The sequence below is a fragment of the Lithobates pipiens genome, unplaced genomic scaffold (assembly GCF_037356315.1).
Source record: "Lithobates pipiens isolate NorthernLeopardFrog02 unplaced genomic scaffold, aLitPip1_a1.2 Scaffold_27, whole genome shotgun sequence".
Taxonomy (NCBI): Eukaryota; Metazoa; Chordata; class Amphibia; order Anura; family Ranidae; genus Lithobates; species Lithobates pipiens.
The window spans coordinates 117,663,152-117,687,602 of record NW_027507788.1 but is presented as its reverse complement, the minus strand read 5'-3'; the positions used below and the strand labels follow the sequence as shown (position 1 = coordinate 117,687,602).

The 24,451-nt window shown below is 48.4% G+C and overlaps 1 protein-coding gene across 1 annotated transcript in view; it reads right to left on the bottom strand.

The window, feature by feature from the left end:
• Positions 1 to 22,915, bottom strand: part of LOC143934092 (sulfotransferase 2B1-like) — a 238,478-nt gene extending 215,563 nt beyond the window's left edge. The window contains exon 1 of the mRNA XM_077457404.1: positions 22,813 to 22,915. The gene's annotated coding sequence lies outside the window, so the exon portion shown is untranslated. The remainder of the gene's footprint in view (positions 1 to 22,812) is intronic.
• Positions 22,916 to 24,451: the final 1,536 nt, after the last annotated feature.

Genomic DNA, 24,451 nt, shown 5'->3' with positions numbered 1-24,451 from the left:
ATACACTGAAACAGTTATACTCTGTCTGGCAGCACAAGGTAACCTTCTGACAAGCAGCACTCAGAATACACACTGAAGCATCTGCTTCCTGATGCCTGCAAGCTACAATACATCTATACAGGCTTAACCAATTCACACACATGGAAACAATCTGTTTATATAAAACCACATGGACTACATTCCTCTACACTGTATAGAGAGCTGGGACATGGATAGCTGCAAAGCTAAGGAGTAATCATCACATAACCTTTGACATCTCCCTACTAACCACTCCCCTTTCATGTTGGTCCACACTCTATATATATATCTTGTGCAGACTTATTATTGCTACTCAAGGCTCTGATGAAGAGGACATCCTCAAAACGCGTTAGCCCACCTTTTGAATGCTTGTCCTTGTATGGGCATGCCTGTTTTTAAAAACAAGTTTTTAATGTGAATATGTTTTTAGCCTGCTTTTATGAATATGTAGATACTTTGTATATGCTTTTATAATTTTTTTTTATGTGAATAAACTGTATACATCTTTTGATCAAAGTGTCAGATCACGTGCCTTCCATTTTTTCTCTTTCACCTGGCTCTTTTCGGACAACCCCTGGTCAGCTTAGGCAGCGGGACATGCACGATCATTTGTTAAATTCACTGCCTTTGAAAGTACTACCACCCTATACCAGCAGCCCCTTCACAAGTGCAGGAGTAATTCATTCGTTCTTTATTCATATATACGCAATAGCGTGAACCCAGCCTGAATTAACAATTGAGGGTTAAATATGACTTGAAATCCAGGAATGATCCTTATTGTATACTTACATTGGTTCAGCTTGGAACTATGTAAAGCTGACCTTACCCCTCTAGAATTTCCTTTGAACTTTCAGACAAGAAAGCTCGTCTGGCTGTTCAACGATGCCTTCATGGATTCAACTAATTTAGAACAACTTTTCATTCAAGCACCATGCCAGTTTCTAAATTTTCATAGAATGAATGTTCCACTTCCAGATTAACTTTGACAAGTGCATGTGCATAAGGCTAGTTGCAATTTTTCTTAGCCGGGAGCAAATTCAACAATTAGAAATGTATTCCCATTAGATTTGTTAACAAATTTCCATCCTTGCCCTATGATTTTTTTTTCACTCATTTTGGCTGAAACCATTTGTTAATTTGTTAACTGTCCCCTTTAACACTTGATTAATCCAAAGTTCTGAAAATGACATCTTATGAATGAAATTCTTCTAAGGAAAGCTTAAGTATACATAGATGTATATATACATAAAGAGGAGCTCCAGGCCCCCCACCAAAAAAATTAAAAGTCAGCAGCTACAAATACTGTAGCTGCTGACTTTTATTAGGACACTTACCTGTCCAGCTATCCCGCAATGTCAGCACCCCAGCCAAATTTTCAGTTGGCTCTCGGGTGCTGCCCCCCGCCATTCCTTGTAAAGGAAATTGACAGTGAAGCCCCGTGGCTTCACAACCAGTTCCCTACTGCACATATGCGAAGAGCTCTGTGCTTTGTGAATGGCCTGGTGGCGGGGGAAGGAGGAAGGTGGTTGAACTTCCAGGGGACCTTTGCTGTGGCGAGGTCATCCAGAAGTAGGGACAGGTACCTGTCAAAAACAGATACCCACTCCCCCCTCAAAAGGTGCCAAGTGTGGCAGTGGAGATGGAAGGAAGCAAACAGGCAGAGCTTCTCCTTTTGGGTGGAGCTTCACTTTAAGGAGCTCATATGCATATGCAGATGAGCCACTGGGGAAAGCTGATATTTACTGATCACTGATAATCACTGCAATAGCATTTTAACATGTTCAATTATTTCAAATGTAATTTGCAGACTTTTCAAGAGTTCTCCATAAAATAGCACCTTGTTGGATCATGTCATGAAAGTCGTTGCTCAAGAACTACCTCTTATAGGGTAACAACACTCTGCCCCCTCTTCCAATGGCTTTCCTGTGTTGTAACTCTATCATAAGCGCTGCTGGAGGAGACTATAATCAGATGCACTGACACTCAATTTGCAGGTATGTTCCACTGTATAAACCATCAAGACGCTATGTCTTAAATGATGGTTTGCAGAGACCACTATGCTACCAGAGTCCCCGGAGACAAGATTTTGTGATTATGACTGTAAACTGCAGGGTTTGGGAGTTATGAGTTATCAACATTTTTAGATTTAAGATCTTGAATTGTGATACTATGACCTTTCAATAAGATCTAGGTTAAAACTTTTTCTGAGGGGGGGGGATATATTTTAAACAGCCCACCGCTAACTGCCTCCTTTTAAGTGTACATCCTCATTAAAGTGTACATATAGACAAAATTTAAAAAATTACATATAGGACACATACTGTCACATGTACTGAGGACAGGACATTTCAATCCACCAACGGAAAGGTATTAACTTCATATGACTGAATTAAAGCACAGAGCACCACCTTCCTACAGAATTGGGAGCTGGCGGTCAACCTTTTAAAAAAGTCTTTAGAGAAAGGAAGATAAGGAACTGGCAGAATCAACAGATTTTTATGAACCATTTACTCACACCAATATAAAAATTTTTGCATGGGGATGTGGCCTTGCACCGGAGTGAGATGTACAGAGCTCCAACACCTAGGGCTACTGTTTCAGCCTTTCTTCAGTGGGAGAGTTCACGATTTGGGCAGCAAGGATACCGGAGAGCAGAAATTCAGCCACCCTATCCCAAATGGACACTGGCACGCAGCTACCGGCAATGTTCCGAACACAGCAGACTGTCTCCCAGGCCTCCTCTCAGGCCTCAGATCACCATGCTGCTAGCCACGCTGTTCCCTCAGACTCCATGGGAGTCTGAGGGAACAGCTGGCATTATCAGTACACAGCCCTCCCGCTGCTCAGTCTAGCTGACTTACAGCTTGTGGCAATGGACATCAATAACACTTTGTCATCAGCAATTGCGGACCTCAAGACAGATCTGAGTGCAGAGGTTTCTCGCTTAGAACATGTGGCGTCTGCGGCCCTGACTCATTGTGTTGCTATCCAGCAGGTGCAGCGGGTTTCTAGTGTTCATGCACAGCATCTAATTGACATGAACTGCCACCGTGAAGATTTGGACAATAGGGGTCTGAGGCGAAATCTACACATCAGAGGGATCCTTGAGTTGGTGGAGGGTCCTCAGCTACAGTCTGTTGTGTGGGCAATCTTTAATACCTTGTTGGGCAGACCACTAGGCACACCTGTGGAGATGGAGAAATGTCAGATTACCTAGAGGTAAGGAAACTCAAACCCCCCCCCAACACTATTTGCTGTCTGGTCAGCTTTACACAGGAGGAAGAAATCTTGTGCCTGTCAGGTAATCATGGTCATCATGCATCATGAGTGGGTGCACATCCAAATTTCTCAGGATCTGTCTGCCATCACTCTCCCACACAGGAGAGATCTATGTCCTCTTCTCAACGTTCTATGTGACAGGCATATTGTGTACCATTGGAAGTTCCCCTTCTGTTTGCAAGCCACAGTAGGGAACCGCTCAGCACTTATGCAAACACCTGCGGACCTGCCAGCCTTCTGTGACACCCATGGCATCCCGGTGGTAGATGGTCCAGAGTGGTATGGCTCCTTTCTGCAAATGGAACCCAGGATCTCCACTCACTCAGAAGTTACTCCACGCTCCCATTGCAACAGACAGGGATGTCGCAGTTGCTCTTCTGACTCATCCCTGAGGGGCCGGGGCGACATGGATACAGATCGCAGCTCAAGAGCCTCGCCATCTTCTGCCAGACGCAAGACAGATCATTGAACTGGTTCCAACTGGATCTTTGAGTTAGCTCCTTTGCTCTGAGTTTATTCCTTAGTTTTACGGTTCTGACCGCTGAAAACACATGCTGAATTCTTAATTTTTTGATAATCATTGACGGTAGTGCTTTTGCCATGGGATAGTATACGAGACTACTATCTTTCTCATGCATTAAGGCACAACGGAATTTAACTGATGTTACTCCTGTAGGCCTGTAACTGTTTCTGTGGTCCTGGCAACCATAGACTTACCTAGCAAGAACCCCTTTTCCATGACTATTTGCCTTTTACTGAGATCCCAGGTAAACTAATCTCCAGGCCATTTAAGGCAGGTTGCCCATAAAGGAGCTTCTGACTATATGAACTGAGGGGGTTGTGCAGATGTAAAAGACAGCGGGATGTATCTTCTTATTCCCTCTATGCTATTTGAATGGGCATCCCTTCCACAGATTCATATGCTAGGCATTGGGAACTTCGTACTATCGCATCTATCGCAACAGATCCACTTGAAAGGCATCTGGGGCTTGCGGGAGACTTATGATACCTGGCCCTGCTACCCTTTATGCACTGCAGTGAAATTGTAGTGCCTGGTATAGCCATAGGCAACAAGTTTATTATATGCTGAGTTATAGTTACATAACTAATATTGCTCTGCTTACCACGCTGGAGATCAAGGTCCTGAAAGACTTTAAATTAGTTAGTAAGATCTCTAGTGGGGTACTCTGAAATCTTTTCTTGATATTGATCTGGTATTAGCCAGGACGCTTATTCCTCCAGGGCCTAGATGTTGTGTGCCTGATTGTGCCTACATATTTTGTAGGCCTTTTCCCCTTGCTTGCTGTATGCCAGGGGCGGACTGACCATTGGGCTACTCGGGCACTGCCCGAGGGCCCCATGCCACTAGGGGGCCCCATCAGGGTTGCCAGTCTCAGTAAAACCAGGGACAGTATGTAAAAAAATTGTGTTTTTTTTACATCTGTCTTTGAAATGCCCCTTACTGACATCCTTTTGGTCTAAAAATCCCGAGATTATAGCTGCCCCACCTCTCCAGTACCTTCTCAGGCAATAGAAACATGTCTGTGTGTACTGTGTGATTGTATACTCTGTGTGTGTGTGTTTGTGTATACTGTGTGGCCCCCTAATCTCTGATTGAATGGGGGCCCCATGATCTCCTATTGCCCGGAGGCTCCATGAGTTGTCAGTCCGCCCCTGCTGTATGCCTATTAAAACAACCATTACAGGGGAATTGAGTTCAAATTCTGGCTACGCTAGACTTCTAACTATAGATGCTGTTATATTTGTTCTAAGTGTTTCACTCTAGAGCTCAGTAATTCAACCCACCAGTGCCACCTATCAGTGCCCATGAGTGCTGCCAATCAGTAGCCATCAGTGCCTCATCATCAGTGTTATCTATCAGTGTTGCCTATCAGTGCCTATCAGTGTCCATCAGTGCCACCTCCCTGTTCTGCCTATCAGTGCCCATCAGTGCCACCCATCAGTGCAGCTTCATCAGTGCCTCCTGATCAGTGGCACCTCATCAGTGCCACCCACCAGTGCCGCCTCATTAGTGACCATCAGTGCAGCCTATCAGTGCTCATCAGTGCCACCTCATCAGTCCACATCAGTGAAGGAGAAAAATTACCTGTTTGCAAAATGTTATAACAAAATATGAAAAAGCTCTATTTGTGTGGAAAAAAATATATATTTGGCTACAGTATTGCATGACCATGCAATTGTGACTTAAAGTGAGACAGCGCTGAAAGCTAAAAATTTGCCTGGGCAGGAAGGGGGTATAAGTGCCCAGTAGGCAAGTGGTTAACTGTCGCATTTATGCCTATCATAATAACCACAGAGTGTCTGATTTAGAATTTAACTTTTTAAGCCAGAGTCTCTTCTGTAATCTTGTTTTTTATTTTTTGTTTCAATGGTTTTTATTTAAATTTTTCTGATTTTTCATGGTAAAACAGAAGTACAAAAACATGTATGTAATCTTGTTTTTCACATACAAATCTTCCTTCTCTGGAACATCCACCCTGTTTTCTCCTGCTTTGCCAAGAAATACATCAAACTCTGACCTGTTTTTTTTTTTTGTGCTAATTAAAGCGAGAGCCGCTGTAACACCCTTTCCCCCGTGACCTCATTGTTCAGGTGAATATGTCTGGCAGCTGTAATTTCTCCCCCGTGCGGCTAGATTTTGTGAAGATCCTTTTTAAGGACAAAAAAATGTATAATTTACTTGTATGACTTATGCCCCGTACACACGAGCGGACTTTTCGACATCCAAACTCCGATGGACTGAGTCCGGCGGACTATCCGATCGTGTGTGGGCTGCAACGGACTTTAGCGAAGCTAAAGTCTGACGGACTTTAGAAATGAAGCATGCTTTAAATTTTCCCGACGGAACTCCGCCGGACCCGGTCCCCTTCGAAAAATCCGCTCGTGTGTGTGCTACTCCGACGGACTAAAACCGACGCTAGGGCAGCTATTGGCTACTGTCTAGGAACTTCCTACGTCGAATCCAGTCGTACGTCATCACGTTCGACTCCGTCGGAGTTTGGTGTGATGGTGTGTGGTCAAGTCCGTTCGGTCGAAAAGTCCGCCAGAACTCCGGCGGAACTCCGCTAGAACTCCGTCGGAAGTCTGTCAGACTTAATCCCTCTCGTGTGTACGGGGCATAAGTCTGTCTAAAGGTTGACTGCTATAACTTCTGTGCTTCCTGTTGTAAATCAATATATGCCTTGACTATTGTATGACTGATGTGACTTACTGACCCAACATTTTCCTTCTTAAACTGCTACGCCCCCACCACTTACTACCCCAGAAATTGAGACCACACCCATCTGGAGTAAACATGGCCGTAGCAGCCAATTATCTTTATTATCAAAATATTCAAACAATTAACATAAATAAGATAAATAACATAAATAACATAAATTAACATAACTAAATCAGGTAGTAAGGCACTTCCTCCATTGCAACTCCTCCCCGTTGGTCTGTGCAAGGATAACCCACCAATCACCATAAACCATTAACGGCACTGCGGTACCCAAACTATAATGGGCCTCAAGCTGACAAACTAGCTCAGAGGCCAAACACTGACCGCAGTGCACCTGATCACCCACTGTAGCTAAACTACTGTTAGCTATATCACCACCGACGGGTACTATACCACCGATAGGCCCCAAACTCTTCCATCCCTGGGGTAAAATCCTTCATCCGCACAGACCAACAACATGCCACAGCACGCAAGGGCAACACCTTACCCTTGCATGCCCTGCCACACCCTCACAGCTCGCTGGATCCCATCCTGGATCCCCAGGGACCAAATATCGGTCCCCACATCGTTTGGGTGGACCCCATCCTTCTTCAGGTAGCGCCAGGTATCCACTTCCAGTTCAAGGTGCCGTATAGCCAAACCCCCATTCCTGACGACAAAACCGCTAACTTCCTTATTTATTTTTCTCCTGGCCCTGTTCAGCCGGTCTACCGACCTTGCAATCCTCCATGCCGTCCTGGCCACCATGTCAGATCACACAATAATCATGTGTGGAAAAGCAAGGCGTAGCTGGCAAAAATCAAACTTGATCTCCTTGACGAGATCTAGCATGGTCTTGACACCTAGGTCATTGCCTCCGACGTGCAGCACCAGCACATCCGGAGGCCCGTCCCAGCGTGCAAAACGGTGGACTTCCGACACCGCCCTGCCCCACAGCATGCCTGGCACCCCCAGCCAGTGGATCAGTGCCTCTTGCATAGAAAACCCAAGCTGATGACCCTCCGGGCGGGCATCACCCCGTCTCGCCCCCCAACAAACATAGGAGTGGCCTACTATCCACACCATGCCCGGCCGGCCGCCTGTAAGAAAGGAAGAGAAGAAAAAAAAAACAGAGAAGAAAACATAACCCCAAAACATCAATATAAGACATGAGCCCACAAAGGAAAAGCAAAAACAAGCAACACATATGCAGTCTCCTACCCCCCAGGCACTTCACGCAACCAATAAATGCGGGCGAACATATAACTGGAACCTCCTGGATTCCCACCTCCCACTGCGCTTGACCGCCGGCTCATCCAGACCCCACCTGACCGCTTCAGTGGCCGCCCCAATGCGGAATGAAAGTGAGGAAAACTTCTGCTCCCCCAAACCCAATGCCAGCAAGCATCGCTTAAAAATCGCTGAAAACTGGAATCTCGAGAGAAATTGCCCATCCTGATGTACCAAAAATGGCCCCTGGATCGCCGGGCGAACCGCCAAAAAGTTTTGCACCAACCCAATAGGGCACAAAGGCGAATCCGGCAAGGCAAACAGCTGCACCGACTTACCCTTGCCCTGTTGATACGTTTTCGAGCGGCATACCAGGATGGACAACCTGTCCGCCTCACACACCACCGCGTCCCAGCCCAAACCTCCCTGCCGGCTCCGCGATGGGCTAACCAGCTCGCTGACCCGCAAAGCCACGAAAAATGCCAAAGCAAACGCCGCTCTGAACAAAGCCACCTCGTATGGCGACGAACATGTACCTACCACTTGCTCCAACAACCGGCCCAAAAGCTTGAACGAAACCGGGCGCCTGGAATCCTTCCTGACCTGAGAACGCCTGTATCCCTTCATGGCCTGCCTGACCAAGAAATCCTTTGTCGTGTCCGGCAAACCCTTGAGTTTGAACCAAAACGCCAGCCCAGCTAATTTTTTAGTAAGCCCGGACGCAGACACCCCAGCTTCAAAGTTCCTGGCCACAAAATAAGTAACTAACAAGCGCAGATCCCGTTTCTCCTGACCTCCTGTGGCCTGCTGCATGAAGGCAGCCCATTCTCTCCACACCTTGCTGTATGCGGACCATGTCGCCTCGCTCACCGACCGCCGTATCCAGCCTGCTACTCGTCCAAGACAATCCTCCATAGCCATTCCGGACAAGGGACCCCTTGCTGCTCCGCCCCCGGTGCCAATTCCCGAAACCTGTCCCACTGGAAGCGAGACAAAGCATCAGCGATGACGTTCTCAACGCCCGGAAGGTGCACAGCATAAATAAACACATTTAACTGTAAGCAGTGCAGCACAAGGTGTCTGAGCAACCTGACCACCGGCGGCGATGCCGCCGACACCTTGTTGATCACCTGCACCACCCCTAAATTGTCCCCATGAAAGCACACTTTCAGATTCCGGAAAGCCTCTCCCCACAGTTCCACCGCCAATACCACCGGAAAAAGTTCCAGCAGCAACATGTTTTTAACCAGGCCCGCCACCTTCCACGAAGCCGGCCAAGGCCCTGCGCTCCATTTTCCCTGGAAAAAGGCACCGAAACCCGCTGCCCCCGCCGCATACGTGTACAGCTCCAGATCAAAGTTGCTGACGGGGCCCGACATCCACAAAGCCCTGCCGTTGAAATTAGCCAGGAACGCGTGCCATGTCGCCAGGTCATCCCTATGCGCCTTGACCAAGTGCACAAAGTGCTTGGGCGAGGTGGCCCCAGCAGTACTGGCCGACAGCCGTCGGCAGAACACCCTCCCCATTGGCAGTATGCGACACGCAAAGTTCAACTTACCCAGCAGCGATTGCAACGTCCTAAGTTGAACCTTGCGTAAGCCCATCATCCCACAAATCTCCGCTTGGAGCGCCCTCAATTTCTCCTCCGGCAACCTACACTCCATCCTCTCGGAGTCCAGCACAATGCCCAAGAAGCTCAACACCGTCCGCGGGCCCTCCGTCTTGTCCGGTGCCAAGGGAACGCCAAACTTCCCGGCAACATGTTCCAGCGTAGCCAACAGTATCGCGCATAACTCCGAAGCAGGCGGGCCCACGCAGAGGAAGTCGTCAAGATAATGGATCACCGAGTTCAGTCCCGCGACGTCCCGCACCACCCACTCCAAGAAAGAACTGAACCTTTCAAACAGAGCACACGATATGGAACATCCCATGGGCAGGCATCTATCGATGTAGAATCCCTCCTGCCAATGACAACCCAGCAACCGGAAGCTGTCCGGATGGACCGGGAGCAGAAGGAAGGCCTATTCAATATCGGTCTTAGCCATCAATGCCCCCTTCCCATACTTCCTGACCCAAAAAACTGCAGCGTCAAAGGACGTATAAGACACCGCGCAAATCTCCGGGTCAATAGCATCATTCACCGATCCCCCTTTTGGATACGAGAGATGATGAATGAGCCAAAATTTATTAGGCTCTTTTTTTGGGCACCACACCCAAGGGTGACCCCACCAAATCTGGAATGGGTGCCGTCGGGAAGGGGCCGCTCATGCGCCCCAAAGCCACCTCCTTTTTCAGTTTTGCAGATACCACCTCGGCGTGAGCTAATGCCGAACGCAGATTACGTGCCAAAGGGGGTGCCTCCCCCAGTTGCGCCGGGATATGAAAACCCTCCGCAAACCCCCGGGCCAGCAACTGCGCCGCTTCCCGATCCGGATACCTATCGAGAAAAGGCAGCATCTTTCCCACTTTCACCGGAGTTGTCCCCTTTTCCAACCGCATCACCGAACTTGCCCTTTCCTTGCTTGAAACAGCGGGACGATGGGTGACCCCCACCGCAGCCAGTGCATTTGTGCTTGTACTTGCACGACCCCCCGAACCTACAAGACCCCTCGTTAAACTGCCAACATACTCCTTTCTTCCTTGTGGCCGATTGTCCGGGGTTAGTGGACCCACCGGCCCCTCCTGGAAAAAACTGACCAGTCGACCACGCTGAAGTCATAAGGCGCATCCATAGACTGATGTCCTTATGATCCCATTGTAAGGACGGGCGAATCGGCCTCCACTGACGAAACTGCTCATCGTAACGCAACCACACCGTTCCCCCGTAGACCCTGTAGGCTTCTCCCACGGCTTCCAAGTAGCAAAACAGCGCCGAGCAGTGCTCCGGGTTCTTTTCCCCTATCACACTAGCCAGAATCGCGAACGCCTGTAGCCAATTGGTAAATGTCCTGGGAATGAGCCTGTATCGCCGCTTCTCCTCATCCTCCTTCTTGTGATCCTCCGGCTTTACCCTATCCAGATTGAACTTCTCCAGCAGCAGAAGGGCGAAGTTCTCGACATACTCACCCTTCCAGATCTTCTCCCTGACTTCAGGCTTCAGATGAGCCCCGAGGGGCCCCTCGAAGCAAACATACACCTCACATTTCGCCGCATCCGCCAAACGGACCAAGTCCTGTTTTTTGGTGGCCTCCAAAGCCGTCCCACCCCCCGCGGGCGTTGATCCCGCCCCCAGGTCAGCCACCGCAGCCACCGTGGTGGCAGGCGCCGCTGGCTCCGCAGCCCCCACCGTCAAACCCCCCGACCCACCCTGCCCCCCAACGTCAACCCCGCCCCCCCGTGCCCGGGGCCACCCAAGCCGCCACTGGGGCCCGGTCCCCGCCTACTCCCGGTTCGAACCGATGGACCAGCTCCTTCAAACCCGCCAGAAAACCCCTCAACCCCTCATCCTCCACCGCGCGGTCCGAGACCACCGCGGCCGGCGCAATGGGCGCGGCCCCCACTGGCCGCCCCGCGCATACCTGCCCCTCCCGCTTTCCCCCCCACATTGCAAGACATAGTAGAAAAAACATAAGCAGACTCACCGTGTTGCCTGGATGGAGTCCCACCAGCCGAGGGTCCCGGGTCCACTGCCTTCAGAACGCCTTGCCATCCCTCGTCCTCCGACTGCGATAATTCTCCCTCCGAGCGGACATCCGCCAACTCCGCCTCGCTTGCCGACTGCCCTCCAGCAGAATCATCACTGGGTGCCGGGGATCCGCGGAGCTCCCTGGTCTTACGCAACACGCCAGATCTGCCCGCCGACTTCCTCAAGGACTTGCCGGGGCCAGCTTGCCCCCGATCGCAGTGCCGCCCAAGACCACTGCTGGCAGCTGCCGCCTCTCCTGGGTCCACCACAGCCCACCGTAACACAGCAGGGGACGGCTGCTGTCCATCCACCCCAGGAGTGCTACTTGCCGACTGTCCCTTGCACCCAGCGGCCATCTTCCCGGGCGTCACCGATGCCAGCCCCGCCCCTGCCGTCTCAAAGCCACGAGCTGGGGCCCCCCGCACAGTCCTGGGACTCCTGCCCACACTAGCCTCCGGCCTGGAAATGCCCGCTCGCCCCCCAACATGTCCTGCTCCAGTGCCACAGTCCCCCAAGCCATCTGCCGCCACAGGCCGCGCCGCGTGTTTCGTGGGCGGGCCTGAGTGAGCCCTGCCATCCCTGCTGTTGCTGCCATGTGTCCCAATGAGGGGGGAGGGGGGTCCGGCGAAAAGCGAGCCAGCGGCCGCGATCACCACGCTCGCGCCCGCACGCCACCTTCCCGCTCGGCCGCCGGGGGTACCTCACCCAGCGCCGCCGCCAGCCTCGCGTCAAGCCATCCCGGTCCGCGGGATGCCGATTCGGCCTTCAGCCGAGCGAAGAGCTCCTCCACGGCCACCATGTTGCAAGCTCGCTTCTCCCTGCAGACTGAGGAGGGGAGGAGCTGCACATTAAACTCTGCTCCTCCCCTCTCAGCCTCTGCAGAGAACCGCCCCCTCGAACCAGCTCGTCCCCAGTTAACACTGTCATGCCCGCCCTCCGCCTATTTTCCTGGCTTTGTGCTGCGGGCTTTCTTTCCTTGGTTTCCTTGATTGTATAATTCAAGTATGTGTTGTGCTGAGAGATTCGCATTTACTTATCAGCTGTGCTTTAGCTGTTGTGTGAAGAGTGCATTGGTATAGAGTTCTATTTGTGCTATATCGGAGTATTGGGGCGGAGAGGATGGAGGAACAAAATGTATCCAACAGCATAGGCAATGGCAGCCTCTATACTACTTTTATGAAAGGTTTACTTTACTATCTAAAGTCACCGACATAAGAATGTAAGGATTTTGTCACCAGTGGCAGGCGCTAATGCAGGGCGTAGGGGCGCCACCCCCTAATCCATGCATCCGGCCCCTAATCCACATGCGGGGCGCCAGACGAATGGATTCAAATTGGTTTATTTTATTTTTTCTAAGCACATGATTAGAGCCTGAGACTCTAATTCGCTTCAAAAAGGGTGAGCTCGGATTGCAGAGCCCTGACATTATCGAATTAATATTTGCTAATGTCTTCCTTTTTCTCCTCCCCGCTAGGGTTGAGCCGAACACCCCCGATTCGGTTCGCAGCAGAACATGCGAACAGGCAAAAAATTTGTTCGAACACACGAACACCGTTAAAGTCTATGGGACACGAACATGAATAATCAAAAGTGCTAATTTTAAAGGCTTATATGCAAGTTATTGTCATAAAAAGTGTTTGGGGACCTGGGTCCTGCCCCGGGGGGACATGTATCAATGCAAAAAAAGGATTTAAAAATGGCTGTCGTGTGGCCCCACCCTCAGTTATTAAAAGAACTGTCATCTGAGAGGCGGGTCATTACAGCAGGTGCCTCCCATGGAGGCAGATCGTGGCGGCATGTGGCTTTTCTTTTTTTTTCTGGTCCGTCAGAGTGAGAGAAGATGAATGGACTTCGCGGGACACTTTTATTTTTTTATTGGGGGGTGGTTGGTCGATCTGGCTGGCTGGGGAGGCTGTGAGCTGCTCCCACAAGAAAATTGAACACCAGCCGCCACTGGTTGTCACTATGTTTTAAATAGGGATTTTCTCCCAAACTAGCTGTGAGTAGGTTCAAACCAAATAAGCATTTATTCAACACATGTGTTGGGGGTCAGCATACCAGCTGAAAGACAGCTGAACCCCCCCCCCCCCCCCGAGCAAATCTTTTTTTAAGTTCTGTTTATCAAGCTTAAGATCAAATTATAACACCATTGGTCCACATAAGTAGCTATAAAAATGACAGCCATCCAATCATAAAGTAATATTTAATTAATTACATAAATGCCCATGTTGGTAACCTGTCCTGTGACATGACTTTACAGAGTTGCCATCTTCCCAGTGGTTTTTGAAATACTCTTCTAACTCATTAAGGCCCATTTTACATGGGGCAGATACGTCCAAGCAGAATCTCCCGGCTATGCGAGGGATCTCTCCACAGGCAGATGATATGGACACAACCCGCTCTCCTCTATGGGCAGGGGGGCACCTACAGCATTTGGCACCCAGGGCGGATCCTATATCTGGCACCCCCCCACCTTAAAATGTAAAAACACCCCACTGTGTCCCCTGCATACCTCTGCATCCTTCAATATCATTTTGTCACTACTGTGTACCCCCCCTCTCCACAACTGCACCTCTGGACCCCTTTAAATTACACAGCACCCTGCACCACTGGACCCCTTTACATTACACAGCACCCTGCACCTCTGGACCCCTTTACATTACACCTAACCCTGCACCTAAGGACCTCTTTACATTACACAGCACCCTGCACCTCTGGACCCCTTTACATTGAACAGCACCCTGCACCTCTGGACCCCTTTACATTACACAGCACCCTGCACCTATGGACCCCTTTACATTACACAGGACCGTGCACCTCAGGACCTCTTTACATTACACAGCACCCTGAACCTCTGGACCCCTTTACATTACACAGGACCTTGCACCTAAGGACCTCTTTACATTACACAGCACCCTGCACCTCTGGACCCCTTTATATTACACAGGACCTTGCACCTAAGGCCCTCTTTACATTACACAGCACCCTGCACCTCTGGACCCCTTTACATTACACAGGACCTTGCACCTAAGGACCTCTTTACATTACACAGCACCCTGCACCTCTGGACCCCTTTACATTACACAGGACCTTGCACCTAAGGACCTCTTTACATTACACAGCACCCTGCACCTCTGCACCCCATTTACATTACACAGCCCCTGACAGCTCTGGACCCCCTGCATTGTTACACAGACCACCTACAGTGCAGACCCCTCCCTATCGTACAGACCCCCCATCTACAGTGTAGATGCCCCTACAGTACAGACCCCCCTACAGTACAGAATCCTCCCATATAGTGCAGACCCTCCTACAGTACAGACCCCTCCACCCTACAGCGCAGGCCCTTCTACAGTACAGAATCCTCCCCTACAGTGCAGACCCTCCTACAGTACAGACCCCTCCACCCTACAGCACAGACCCCCCTACAGTACAGACTCCCCTACAGTACAGACCCCCCCTACAGTGAAAACCCCCTACAGTACAGTACAGAATCCTCCCCTACAGTAAAAACTCCCCTACAGTACAGACCCCCCCCCCCCCTACAGTACAGAATCCTCCCCTACAGTACAGACCTCCCTACAGTGCAAAATCCTCCCCTACAGTACAGTCCCCACCTACAGTGCAGACCCCCCCCCCCCTACAGTGCAGACCCCCCTACAGTACAGAATATTCTCCTACAGTACAGACCCCCCAACAGTACAGTATCCTCCCCTACAATACAGACCTCTCCCACCTACAGCGCATACACCCCTACACTGCAGACCTCCCTACAGTGCCAAATCCTCCCCTAGAGTACAGACCCCTCCCCCTACAGTGCAGACCCCCTATAGTACAGACCCCCCTACAGTGCAGGACCCCTACAGTGCAGACCCCCCACAGTGCAGCCCCCCACAGTAAATAACCCCCCCTACAGTGCACAAACCCCCTACAGTAAAGCAGTAAAGAACCCCCTACAGTGCACAGACCCCCCTAACAATACAGCCCCCCCTACAGACCCATACCTCAGAACACACACGGAGAGCCCAAGGCAGTGGCATTGCAGGGGGGAGGTGCAAGCAGCACCTGAGTGGCATCTGTCGGCTCAGTGATCCGGGACCCGGTGAACAATCCCCTTCTCTCTGTGGTTGCGCCTTTCTGATCAGTCTCGGCAGCGGCTGTCACTCACAGCCGAGCAGAGTGAAGCCGCCTCCGCCTCCTCCTTCATGTCTACACAGTGCTGTGCATGCAGGAGGAGGGGGAGGCGGCTTCACTCAGCTCGGCTGTGAGTGACAGCCGCTGCCGAGACTGATTAGAACGGTGCCACGTGACCACAGAGAGAAGGGGATTGTTCAGCACTGGGTCCCGGATCACTGAGCCTACAGGTGTCACTCCACTCGGGTGCTGCTCGCACCTCCCCCCTGCGATGCCGCCCACTGCCAGTGCCTCGGGCTCTCTCTGTGTGGTCTGCCTAACCCGCGGCCGCAACACTGTCTCCTCTTCAGTTGCGGAGGGGGAGGGAGGTGGCCTGACACTCCCCCAGTGTGTGGCACCCGGGGCAGATCCGCCCCCCCCCACCCCCCACTTAGTACGCCACTGTCTATGGGGCAGTTGGATGGAAACAGTGGTGGAATTATAGGGGTCGCCAAGATCGCCATGGCGACCGGGCCCCTTGCTGCAGGGGGCCCTCAGGCCCCCTGTACTCTTCCGTAGGAGGGGAGGCTGAGAGGAGCTCCTCTATCATCAGCCGAACTGAAATCGGCTCTGTGCGGGAGCTCCTCATATTAGGGTAAAGTGTGTGCTCTTTGTCTCCCCCTGCAGTGCTGTACCCAGCAGGAAGAGCCAAGGTACTGTAAATGTCTGCCGTTTTTTTTATAAGACTAGCTACTGCATTTGTGTTTATATGTGTGTGTGTGAGCATGCTTGTATGTGTGTGTGTGTGTGTGAGAGCATGCTTGTATGTGTGTGTGTGAGCATGCTTGTATGTATGTGTGTGTGAGCATGCTTGTATGTGCGTGTGTGAGCATGCTTGTATGTGCGTGTGTGAGCATGCTTGTATGTGCGTGTGTGAGCATGCATGTATGTGTGTGTGTGAGCATGCTTGTATGTGCGTGTGTGTGTGAGTATGCTTGTATGTGCGTGTGAGCAAGCATGCTTGTATGTGTGTGAGCATGCTTGTATGTATGCGTGTGAGCATGCTTGTATGTGAGTGTGTGAGCATGCTTGTATGTGCGTGTGTGAGCATGCTTGTATGTGCGTGTGTGTGCATGCTTGTATGTGCATGTGTGAGCATGCATGTATGTGTGTGTGTGAGCATGCTTGTATGTGTGTATCTGTGTGTGTGAGCATGCTTGTATGTGTGTGTGTGAGCATGCATGTATGTGTGTGTGTGTGTGTGTGTGAGCATGCTTGTATGTGTGTGTGAGCATGCTTGTATGTATGTGTGTGTGTGTGTGTGAGCATGCGTGTGTGTGAGCATGCATGTATGCGTGTGTGTGTGTGAGCATGCATGTGTGTGAGCATGCATGTATGTGTGTGTGTGTGTGAGCATGCATGTGTGTGTGTGTGTAAGCATGTATGTGTGTAAGCATGTATGTGTGTGAGCATGTATGTGTGTGTGTGTGTGTGTTCATTTATGTATGTGTATGTATGCATGTTTGTGTGCGCATGTATGTGAGTGTGCATGTATGCATATGTATGTATGTGAATGTGCATGTGTTTATCAGTGGCGGTGCATCCAAAAGGGTGCACAGGTGCCACCCCCTCTCTCCAGCCACACCCTCTATGACCAATGGATAGATTCATGCATAGCATAGCATGAATCTATCCATAGCCACCGCTAGCACCCCCATATTTAGGTGTCTGGTCCCTTTTGGGGTGTCGGGCGCCTGAATTACAGCGGCGGGGGGTGTTTTTGCAGCACCTGATTAGAGCCATGGGCTCTAATAGGCTTCAAAATAGGTGAACTGCGAGCGCCATGCTTGACGCTCGCAGTCTGCCCAGGTGTGTTAGAAAAGTGAATTAATATTCACTTTCCTAACACTGAACCGCCTCTCCACCAATCAGGTGTGCGGGTCTGTTACCCATCACCTGATTGGCTGAAACGATAGGCACAGCTATTGGACGCCTATCAGGAGGAGAGGACAGGAGATGAGGATGGCGGGAGATGCATGGAGGATCCCGCTCATGGCCGTTACCCGCTGCCCCACCCAGACAGGGTAAGTGGCGGGCAGACAGCGAGCGGGTGGTGGGGATTCACAGTGGCAGCATTTGATGGGCACACCAACAGCATTTGATGTGCACAATGGCGGCATTTGATGGGCACAATGGCAGCATTTGTTGGGTACACTGGCAGCATTTGATGGGCACAGCGTGGCATTTGATGATGGGCACAGCGGCAGAGTTTGATGGGCACAGCGGCAGAGTTTGATGGGCACAGCGGCAAAGTTTGATGGGCACAGTGGTGACATTTGATGGTACAGTGGTGGCGCTTGATGGTACAGTGGTGGCGTTTGATGGGCACAGTGGCTTTAATTGATGTTTTTTAAATCGGTTCCTTTATATGCGGCCACCCACTTGGGACTGGGCCCTGGTGTTCCACCATCGGGCTCGGAGAAAAGAGCCCTGTCCGGAGGTCGGGGGGGGGGGGCTCCAAGGTTTCCTGCATCGGGGCCCTGAAGGTTCTAGTTACACCACTGGATGGAAACGGTGATTTTACAAGAATCAACCAAGTTTCCCTACACAATTTAAAGTGGGTATAGAAAAGAATCACATTTTGTTGCTTTGCAGGCTGAAATTAAGATAGACACAACTTTTGTTTTATCCAGCTGTATTTACTAGTACAACTTATAACATCCAAATGAAAGATATAACACCAACATGTCAGAAAAAAACATAAAAACAAAAACAGAATCACTGAGTTGGAAAAAGGATCACCCCTTATGTCAGTATTTTGTTGGGCCACCTTTGGCTTTAATTACAGCCTTTAGTCTGTTGTGATATGTCTCTAGTAACTTTGCACATCTAGATTTTGCAATATTTGCCCACTCTGCTTTGCAGATCTGCTCAAGTTCAGTTGCATTTAATGGTGACCATTTGTGGATTGCAGTCTTCAAGTCATTCCACAGAACTGAAATGGGGATTTAGTCTTTTAAGTCTGGGCTCTGACTAGGCCATGCAAGCGCAGTCACCTTTTCTCCTTCAACCACTGTGTGGTCATTTTTGCTGTGTGCTTTGTCATGTTGGAAGTTGGTTGTTTCCATTGACAACTTTCTGGCAGGGTTTAAAGAAGTTTTTCTCTGGGTGGGACTTTTAATAGATTAAAGTAAAAAATATATATATAAGAATATATATATTGCCCCACCACATATGTGGCCCCACCTCCATTTTCTCCTTACTGGCTTATTGGCTCCCGCTGCTGTTTCTAAGCCTATGAGGGGAGAGAGTTCCGGGAGAGCCGCTGCTCTAGCGCTGGATCGAGATGGGCCTCAGGTAAGTATAAGTGGGGGGCTGGGCAGAGGGGAATTAGCAGCACCATTCTATTCAGACCAGTGGTGGCTGGTGGTATATTTTTTTTTTGGGGGGGGGGGGGGGGCTCTGGCTCTAATCACATGATTCTAAAAAAAATTAAAAATAAAATAAACCCACTGGAATCCTTGCATTCAGCCCCCTGCATGTAGATTAGGAGGTTGGGGGCGTGGATTAGATGGGGGGAGCGGCCCTGCGCCCTGCATTACGGGCTTCCACTGATTCAGACACTCTGGGGGCCATGGCTGCCCAAGTAAAATAGGCATTAGTAGAGATTTCTCTATCCATACTGTTCAGAAAATGAAGCCATGTATGGCCAGCTTTAGTTTATACTGTATACTAATTTCAAAAGAAATGTTGCAGAACTGAAGCTGGGAAAAGCTTTAAATCCTATGGGGCTTTTGTGTAAAGAGACCCCATCACCACCTGATACTCATCAAACTAACAGGCAAGGAGTCTGCATTAGGGGTATTTACATAAGCCCTACCTCAGCAACATCTTTGTTGTAATCCTATAGCACTTTGACAAGGGCTTACTATTCAGCAGCTTTGGTTCTGAGCATATGAGTTTTATTTATGTAGCTACAATGCTGTGATGACATAGTGGCTGAGGAGGGGGTGCACTGCATATGGCCTCTCTATTTCAAAATGCCAAATTTGCTGTAGAACTGCAACAAAGATATACATCATATTACCAAAAGTATTGGGGCACCCAGTCTTAGTCCATAGGGTTCAATATTGAGTTGGCACACCATTTGCAGCTATAACAGCTTCAACTCTTCTGGGAAGGCTGTCCACAAGGTTTAGGAGTGTGTCTATGGGAATGTTTGATCATTCTTCCAGAAGCTAATTTGTGAGGTCAAGCACTGATGTGGACGAGAAGGCCTGGCTCGCAGTCCCCGTTTTAATTTATCCCAAAGGTGTTCTATTGGGTTGAGGTCAGGACTCTGTGCAGGCCAGTCAAATTCCTCCACCCCAAACTAACTCATCCATGTCTTTATGGACCTTGCTTTGTGCACTGGTCCATGGAGGGGGGATTATGGTGTGGGGTGGTTTTTCAGGAGTTGGGCTTGGCTCCTTAGTTCCAATGAAGGGAACTCTTATGGCGTCAGCATACCAACACATTCTGGATAATTTCATGCTTCCAACTTTGTGGGAACAGTTTGGGGATGGCACCTTCCTATTCCAACATGACTGCACACCAGTGCACAAAGCAAGGTCCATAAAAACATGGATGAGCGAGTTTGGGTGGGGTAACTTGACTGGCCTGCATAGAGTCCTGACCTCAACCCAATAGAACACTTTTGGGTTGAATTAGAGTGGAGACTGCAAGCCAGGCCTCCTCGTCCACATCAGTGCCTGACTTTACAAATGCGCTTCTATAGAATTGTCAAACATTCTTATAGACACTCCTAAACCTTGAGGACAGCCTTCCCAGAAGGGTTGAAGATGTTATAGCTGCAAAGGGTGGGCCAACTATACAATGAGCCCTATGGACGAAGACTGGGGTGCCATTAAGTTCATGTGCGTGTAAAGGCAGGTGTCCCAATACTTTTGGCAATATAATGTATCTGCTGATCCTAGGGACAACAGAATTTTTATTTTTTTCAAAATTGTCTGTCTTTTTTTGTTCATAGCGCAAAAAACAGAAAACGCAGTAGTGATCAAATACTACAAAAATAAATCTCTATTTGTGGGAAAAAAGGACATACATTTTATTTGGGTACAGCGTTGCATGACCATGCAACGGTCAGTTAAAGGAATGCAGTGCCATATCACAAAAAATGGTCATGAAGGGGGGTAATTTTTCCTGAGGTCAACTGGTTAAAGTCCCATTCGTTTAAATTTGGTTGGAACCCAATATTCTTCAGAGCAGCAAAAGTCACCTATGGTGCAAAATAAGCAATGATGCTGATGTCATATTTCTCTGGAATTTCTGCTGCCCGAAAGGTTTAATAGAAAAGTACCTGGAATTTTACATGGTAGATTATGATGCAATTGCAGTACTACTGTTAACATAAAAAATATGTTATCATTTTAATGACGAAGGTGTAGATTCTTACTTATCCAGGTAGTAGTAGAGTAGTTAGGCACAGTCATTAGAACAAAAGAAGTTGCTTGGATAACTTGGATCATTTGGATAAGTAATACTAACACAACAACATGATCTTATTTTACAGTCCAAAGTGTTGCTTCACAGTAAAGTAAAATCATAACTTTTTTAAGAAGCTGGGACACTACAGATATGTGTAACTATGAACATCACAGTATACACATGTAAGCATGAACTACGATCATAGAGAATGAATATTGGTTCCCATATACAAAGAGAAAGAGGCATGGAGTACTGATAAATTAACATTAACGGTGAGTATATGTTGTTTCTCTTTTAATGTGTATCTAAAGCCAAAATGTACTTTTTAAGGGTGGGTAGTAATGCGTAGGAAATATTACAACCCCTGAGACAAAATCAAATCAAAGTAAGCAGAAAACCCTTTTAGTTATCACCAGAACAAATCTCCCCATTGTAAAACGTACGCTCTATTCATGGAAAATGTAGCATTTCCTCCCTTTCTGCCCCAATGACATGATAAATAGGATGTATAGTAGGGTTGTGGAAACTAAAGATTAATTCCGCTATTAATCGATTCATTCTTTTGACCGGTACTCACCTCTCCGCTGGCTTCCGGGGCTTCAGGGAGTTCTGTCGGAGATTCAGTGACGTCACGGACATCGACGTCACTGGACTCCTCCCTCCTTAGCCAAGTGCCTCCGTCTGCTAACGAAGGGAAGAGGGGAGGAGTCCGGTGACGCTGAAGTTCTGATTGAACGTAACGCGTACAGGGAGGAGCTATGCATGACGTCACCCGCTGCTGCCTTACGGAACTAGCACAATTGGCGGCTTTACATCCTGTGTTTTTATCATCTGTATGTGAGTAGTTTGTGTTTGAACACAAAAATGTAATCTTATACTTAAGCGGTGAGCACTTAGATCTTTTCTTTCTACCCATGACCTGGCATCCTTGCTGAGATCTAAGGAGACGCAAGAGAAGTTTATGGTCCGTGTTAACCCTTTTAATACCCACTTGCATGACCACCTGTTTGCACAGGGGTCCATGCCATAAGGTGAGAGTGATTAGTTAGACGGGAGGTGGAGGGATTGTCACGCTACTGTGGGAAAAAAATGACTTATCTCAGTGCTACAGTTTGAATTTAAAACGTATTTGTGTGAACTGTGAAGTTAAGTCATGGATTGTGGAAACTACCTAGTGTCGGGTGATTGTATATAGTGTATACCACATTTACCACTGACTAATGCAGAGTTGCAATGCAAGGAAATCAGCTAAACGTATTTGTATCTGTATGTGCTCTATAATTAATCAAAATTAGTCGATTAATCAATTTGAAAAAAAATCGATTATTCGAACACGAAAATTTTAGTCAGTAACAGCCCTAATATATAGACAAGGTGAATTGCCCCAGCCAGACACAAACAACATTAAAACTTCCATTAAAGTGTCCACATTCTACCCAAAATAAAAGAACGTTTTGGCCTTAATCAATCATCACTTCCACCAAAAGACGTCCACCCCTCCTTGGATATGAATTAAAGTACCCCTGTAATTAGAGGTGCAGTAATCTGGAGGTGACCACTGACTCCCTCACTGCAGGGTTCAAGCTGGATAAACATTGCAAGATTAAAGTCACTTCAGGTAAAATGATCAGTGCCAATTACATGAAAACGCAACGTTTGGGGGATGCATTTTCTTTTATTCATTCAAAATTGTATTCTAAAATAGCATCTACATTTCTTTAAAAAGTTATCCTGCAAATTAATATATATATATATATATATATATATATATATATATATATATATATATATATCCCCATCTAAAGGTAAAGGAGAATAAATTAGGAGAGATGAACAGTACCTTCTGTACTCCGGTCACCAGTTATGGATAAAAGAGTTTTGATTGTTAAAGTTGTATGCTGCTACTGTGCCAGGGTCTTGTACTTTGTAGCAAGCCTCTGCAATCTGAGCTGAATGGTAATTTACACCTTTTTTATATAGCAGCTAAGGTCCAACATTGCAATTGTCCCACCTCTTCTTTTGCTATTGGGCATTTTCTTTGCAACTATTACTTGCAGAAAAGGAGTGTGGATTCAGTTCAATCCAAATGGATATGCAAGTTTAGAGAAGATATTTAAATAATAACAATACAATATAATAAATTAAGTCATTTGTATACCTCATTTCCAAGAAGCAGGGTACCTCTACAAACAAAATGTAGTTTTCATGCATGCGCTATTATCTCTGAGCCAACTTTGATTAAAATAAATAGGATGTTACAGGGGATACCGCATTGTGTTTAGCAATACCAAGGTGCCAAACCTAGCACATTGCTGCAGATAAGATGAATTGCACACCAGAGACACGTAGGCAGGTGCAAGTATGCTTGCACTGGTATTCCCACAAAAGTTTGGATGGCCATGTTAAAGTGGGAGCCCTTAAAGTGGAGTTTCTACCTGTACAAAAAAAGAAAAAGAAAAGTCAGCAGCTACAAATACTGTAGCTGCTGGCTTTTAATAGAAGGACACTTACCTGTCCAGGAACCAGGGGCAGATCCAGGGGGGGCAACAGGGCAATTGCCCCCTCCGAGAATGCGGGTGGCTCCACGGGTGATCTGGCGCTCAGCTCCACGGGTGACAGCCAGCGGGAGGTTCCAACCTCACCCGCCCGCGCTGTCACCCGCTGAACAACACCCGCAGAACCGCTCGCGGGCTGTCAGACACGGAGCCGTCCGCCCAGAATGACACCCCGTGAGCGGTTCTGCGGGTGTTGTTCCGGGCGGTCAGCTCAGCGGGTGACAGCACGGGCGGGTGAGGTTGGGAAAGCTGGGCAGCTCAGTCTTCGAGCAGGGGAGCAGGGAGATTACATCATTTCTCACTTCCCTGCATCTCTGCAGTTCTGCCCTCATTGTGCGGGAAGCAGTGGGCAGCAGAGAGATTACATTATCTCTCTGCTGCCTAATTTCACTCTGAGAACAATCCGCAACGTGTGGCATGCGACTTGGCAAGTGACAATCTGCAATGTGTGGCAGGCTACGTGGCAAGTGAAAAACTGCAATGTGTGGCAGGCTACGTGGCAAGTGACAATCCTCAATGTGTGGCAGGCTACGTGGCAAGTGACAATCCACAATGTGTGGCAGGCTATGTGGCAAGTGACAATCCGCAATGTGTGGCAGGCTACATGGCAAGTGACAATCCTCAATATGTAAATACCAAAAAAGCAAAACACTACGCTACTTAAATCAAACTAGCAGCTAACACTCAAACATACAAAGTTGTAATAAATGTGAAAAAAATAAAAATGTAGCACTAAAAAAATGAACCCAAAAGCCTAAAGGAAAATTTTAAGTGAATATAAGTGACCTATACTCAAAAAAAAAGGAAAACTTTGCACTGATTATAAAACAGGTACAAACAACAATATGTGCAGAGTGTAATTCCTGGTGCTATATAAATACGACAGTGCATAAACAATGTAGTAACAGTGAGGTCACATGAGGT